This window comes from Patella vulgata, chromosome 7 (genome assembly GCF_932274485.2).
Source record: "Patella vulgata chromosome 7, xgPatVulg1.2, whole genome shotgun sequence".
NCBI classification, from domain to species: Eukaryota; Metazoa; Mollusca; class Gastropoda; family Patellidae; genus Patella; species Patella vulgata.
This window is the reverse complement of record NC_065885.2, coordinates 15490246-15496500: the sequence shown is the minus strand read 5'-3', so window position 1 is coordinate 15496500 and position 6255 is coordinate 15490246.

Sequence of the window (6255 nt, the reverse complement as noted above, 5' to 3'; positions counted from 1 at the left end):
TCGTGTTAGTTATTATACTTTGATAGAATCTCATATTTAACCGTGTTAGTTATTATATTTTGATAGAATCCCATATTTAATCGTGTTAGTTATTATATTTTGATAGAATCCTATATTTAACTGTGTTAGTTATTATATTTTGATAGAATCCCATATTTAACCGTGTTAGTTATTTTATTTTGATAGAATCCCATATTTAACCATGTTAGTTATTATATTTTGATAGAATCCCATATTTAATCGTGTTAGTTATTATATTTTGATAGAAATTCTGTTGGTTATTATATTTTGATAGAATCCCATATTTAATTGTATTAGTTATTATATTTTGATAGAATCCCATATTTAATTGTTTTACTTATTTATATTTTGATAGAATCCTATTTTTGATTGTGTTACATATTATTTATATGTGATACATATTTATGTTTGATAGAAATCTACCAGGTATTGGATTGTGTTAACATATTTATATTTTGATAGAATCCTATATTTAATTATGTTATATATTTTTTTTTATAGAATCCTATATTTAACCCGGGTTTAGTAAAAGATCATCCTACAGGTCGACAAGATCAAATATTACAACAACTGTCTACATTAAAACAGGTACTAGTAATATATATATAATTCTATAATCCACTAATGATTTAATTAATTCCCATTTGTCATTAAGGGTTTTTATACCCAGTTGTTTAATTACATAATATAATATTTTAAAATACAGGTATGTGTCCAGGGAGGGGGGCGGGGTCCGGACCCTGACCCTCCCATCCTCGTGCAGAGCATATTTTTTTTTTCTTTAACATTCATTGCAATAGTGCCGGACAAAGTATGTGCGAAACATTGCTGTCGTTTTGGCCTTAATACACTCTAATCCTGTGTATTTATACACCTAAATGAGCAGAAATATTGTCTCAGAGCTTTCTGATTTTATATAATTCTCAGGTAATCCTCAAGGACGTCTCTTCAAACTCGATCCTGCCTCAAACCCCTGCTTCTCAAATTCCTGAACACCTCCCTGAAATTTGTTTGTTTTTGAGATATATCTGGCTTCTTTTACCTTGAGAATAATGAATTTTTATTATGCATATTATATTGATTTTATCTTCTCATTGTAGAGTTTAAAACAGAGACAAAGAGAGTTAGAGACATGTATGTCACCTAGTGATTTTGAACAGCAGTAATAATACAAATCATGGAATTCTTCTTAATATCACTTTTATATCAATCAAAATATAGCACTTTTATTTTCACCATGTTACACTGGATATTAATCAATAAAACTTGAATAAGAAAATTAGACAAATGTTTCTGAAACAATGCAGGCTTGGTTTTATATATATATCACACATAGCGACTTGGTGAACTGAAACTTTTTATAATCATCAAAATAAAGCAAATGTCACTCACTTTTATTGTATAAAATTTATCATATAAATATTTTAATTTATTTAAATGTTGTATATTTAATTGTAAATATAATATATAGTCCAGTTTTATAACTAAAGTGCTTTAATTACTAATACAACATATAAAGATGTATAAAATACTAGTTTTTACATGGAGAATTGTGATATCATTGCGTAAGTGTGAAACATAACCAGAGAAAATCACCTTTGATATTGTTATATATATTGAAGGGCTAAATCTTATATTGTTGATACTGAAGGGCTAAATCTTGTATTCTTGATACTGAAGGGCTAAATCTTATATTCATGATAATGAAGAGCTAACTTTGATCTTATTTATATTCATGATATTTGCTGTTTATAATGTTCGTACATTTCATCTTGAAGCTGGATTTCATATTTGACTAGTAAGTACAAGTAGTAAGTTAAATTAGTGCAACCTAAATTAACAACGAATCAGGATTTACTTTGATTAAACACAAGCTTAAATAGGTTCTATATGTCAGTTTACTAATTTCAATTTCAAAATATCAAGCGGAAGTCAGTTCGTTTACCGATTTTAGTTTTGTTTTTGGCTTAAATTTGAATTGCTCAGCCTGTTCTATAATATGTTGACCTAAGCTAAAATCTTGACTATAGATCATCCTGACATGAAATTTAATTTAATCAATGCTTTAATTTTGATCCAAATCAAAGATGTTGTGTCCTTGTATTCTGTGATGTTAAAGGGAAGCATTAACTTAGTTTGAAAGAACATAATAGGAGAGTATATGTGTCTTGTTAAATATTACTTATTTAACAACAGATATTATATTTAAGTGTATTGTTGGTAAATATAATCTGTGATTGTTAAATATTACTTATTTAACAACAGATATTATATTTAAATAGGAGAGTATATGTGTCTTGTTAGTAAATATAATCTGTGATTATTAAATATTACTTATTTTATAACAGATATTATATTTAAATAACATATAATAAATATTATAGTAGTGTTTGTATGAGACAGTAGATATAAAGAAATAAAGAATTGAGTATTATATTTCAATGTTAATCACGTGACAAATGAGCTTTGTTCTGGAAGTTATTGACACCATTCAAACCTTTTAAAATCTTTTAAAATTTCTCGAACATTTAACTCCAAACATCAAACTCTGCTTAGTTAAAGTGTATTTTTTTTTGTAATAGCTATTATTTATGCAATCAGAAACAAAGTATCGTTGTTATATAGTTTTACTGTTAAGTAAAATGCCAGGATGTTTTTTGTGGGGTTTTTCAAACATGATGATGATGATAGTATTTTGGAAAGGAGTTCTTCAATTACACAGCCACACCTACATGTATTTATCACAATAATTATTTAGTCTATATTATTTGTATTTATGTAGAAATGATGGCTGCCGTTACAGTGCAAGCAAGTCACTCACTCTTGCTAGTTGATCAAGTTTTCACTTATTTTGTTTTCTTTGCAATTGGCAGCACTTTTTTTTTCCAAAGAATGACAAATTGGAGCATTATCTCACTTTTTTGAAAATAAAATAAACTGCTTTGCATTTTAAGGTTAAATATTTAGAAATTTTATGTGATAAAAATACATCCAATGAAAGCTGTGGGTAGAAGTATAATTTTATATACAGGGGAGGGGTTGATACTGGAATAAAAGGAGAAAGGGGGCTGGTAGTTCACTTATAGAAAATATGGTGGGTTTTTTAAAGTTTGCTATAAATATTTTACTTTCTAAAAGAGCATGGTGCAAAGGCATCTGTAGTATAATCTGTATTTGGAGAAGGTGGTCATGCCTCATTCTGTGCAGGAACATCTTTTACACATTCAAGTATCCACACATGAAAGGCAAAAATATTATCAAGTAATTTGCTTTTAGAATTTTAACTGATGCCAAACTGATATTTTTACCTTATTAACTCTATATATGGTAAATTTAAGGGCTGTTGTCTCAGAGAAATAGAGTCTTATTAATCTATCCAAAGTAAATTTATTTTATGATCTATTTCTGTTATATCTATTAATATAAAATAAACTTATAAATTAAAATGAAGAGTAGTTTTATTTACATTAAAATATAGATTGAATTGTAGCAGTTTCTGGAACAGATCATAACACTTCCCATTAGTTGTACTATGTCTAGAACTATTGTGTAGATCGTAAGGGTATTCTTACTCTTTCTGGAACACATTAACACCTCCCTTGAAATATGGTATAACGTCTTTATTTTCTGCTCCCAACTTGTCAAATGAAGACAGGCAAATGCCAGATTCGGTTGTTGGGTTTTTTTTTTGTCCCATTTGAACGACAAGATGGTTTTCCTTGTCAGGTGCCAGTTCAACCTCGTGATTTTACTCCGGGTCTTCCGGTTCCTCCCCCTGCTAAAGAGCCTTATGTGCATGTGAATTAATAAAATAAAATGTAACCATATGTTAGTCCCAAAATGACCTAGTTTGTGCGAATGCACATTAAACTCCACTTCTCTCTTTCTTTTTCCATGACAGGTCATCTGTCCTGCCCCACTGACAAGGGAAAACTCTGGGGAATTTTATCAGCACATATTGGACATCCCAGTTATTGATCCAGTGCCACCATGTAAAATAACCCATTTGCTGACCGGGAAAAATTTCCCTGATTGAATACTGCACGGCCTATGTCCGTCTTCATTAGACTGTTGGAGCAGAAAAGTAAGATGCTAAATCCTATTAGTAAGTGCAGGAAGATCGCACAACACGTAAAACAAAAATCTACAAGATAAACCTGCGGACAAGACAGAAAATAGACATGGCACCAAATAAACAAATACCAAATCAAGTGAATGGATCCGGGGGCCAGACGTCAGCGCCCATTGCGCTGTACAGTCCCGGGCCTGTGGTGACGCAGTCGGCAAACCTCGGCGGATTCCGTTACTCACTGGAATCTGCTGAGGTTTGCCGAGTGTGTAGTGACGCAGACTTCATTCATTCATATCATTAGAAATGATTCATTTTAGATAGACCTAATGATTGTCATATGCTATAAATTATATTGATCAATCGGCATAAAAAAAATTTTCGAAAGAAATATATAGATGTAGATATATACTGGAACGATAACACTATAAGGTCAATGACATTGTCAAATATGAACCCTTTCTGGTCTTGATTTATTTAATTTGTATAACCAATAATAAGTCTATTTTAAAGAAGCTCAAATAATAAGTTGAACATCACGATAATAGTCCATCAAAAATATAATTCCACAATACATTTGTTTTGTTATGCTTTATTTTTCAAAGTCAAACATTATTCTGTCATTTGTCTGAACCCATCTGAACTAATTAATCTTTAATAAACCTTAATCATTTTCTAGTTATAAGTTGAAGATCACGATGTTGGTCGACGAAACACGTACGATCCTTTTCTTTTTATTTCATTTTGTGGTAATCTTTTATTTTCGTATTCACACATTACATATTGTTCTCGCTGATCTGGTAAAATATTTATAAAAGACGTGATATTGTTTTATTTAGAAACTGGAATTATAGACATAAACTTTGATAATAACATTCTTCTAGACAACCAATTTCATAATGACTCCATTATAGGATCAATTTAATACAGATCAAATCTGATTTACATATAACTTCATATCAGGTTTTTGTAGTAAATATTTTATGCGGTGATATATTGTCGTCATCCCATTTTGTCTGTCCGTCAGCCCGTTTTTATACGCCCACATTTTCATGTGGACGTATATTGTCGTCGCCCCTGTCCGTCCACCCGTCGGTCCGTCCACAATTGTTTGTGAACATTCTACAGGTCACAATTTTTATCCGATTTCAATGAAACTTTAAATATATAGGTTTATCACGCTAAGATCTCGGTTCCTTTCGATATTGGTATGTATCAGACTGTAACTTCGTGGATTATGGCCCCTGATTGTACGAAAAATCACGTTTTTAGCTCGTGAACACTGTAGAGGTCACAATTTTTATCCGATTTGGTTTAAACTTGAAATGTATGCTTATAACACAAGATCTCGGCTCCTTTCGATATTCGCGCATATCGGAACGTAACTTCCTGAATTATGGCCCCTAATAGTACGAAAAATCGCGTGTTTAGCTTGTGGACCCTATAGAGGTCATATTTTTTATCCGATTTAAAAAAAAACGTATTATTATATCACTGATAAACCCTAAGGACGGCTGAGTTCTAATTTCGTGAAAATCGGTCTAAAACTGACAGACAAAATGGCCGCCGTTCGTTCTCAAATAGCGTAAAAATATGGTATATCAAGGTTGTGGACCCTATAGAGGTCACAATTTTCATAAGTTTATAACCCAAAGATCTCGGTTCCTATCGATATTCGCGCCTATCGGACCGTAACTTCCTGAATTATGGCCCCTGATTGTAGGAAAAATCACTTTCTTTTTAGCTTGTTCTCTATCCATCTCTCGAAAATGTGGGCGTATCCTGCCTGGCAGCCGCTGGTATTTCTGGTAAATGTTCTACAGGCTACTGTTGGTTTCCAAGTTGCTAACGAGTAACCCAATCACTAAAACCCTGCAAGTCTCCGATCAATTGATTTTCCAGTTATTGTTTCTGGTCCCGTAAACTTTAAAGCGTATATTCGTTACCTAGCAACATTGTGTCTACAACAATCTTGCTCTTTTTAGGGCTGTCTCTGAACGGATGATGTTCCTGTTCCTTCTTGGTTAAACAAGGGACTTCAGTCTCTAGTGGTAGTTGTCCGATCATTTATTCCCTTATTAACTAACGTATTTAGAGGAATCCCGCCTCCCCTTTACGGACTACAGTTTAAATATAGCTGTTATTGGATATTTTAATCAACAAAA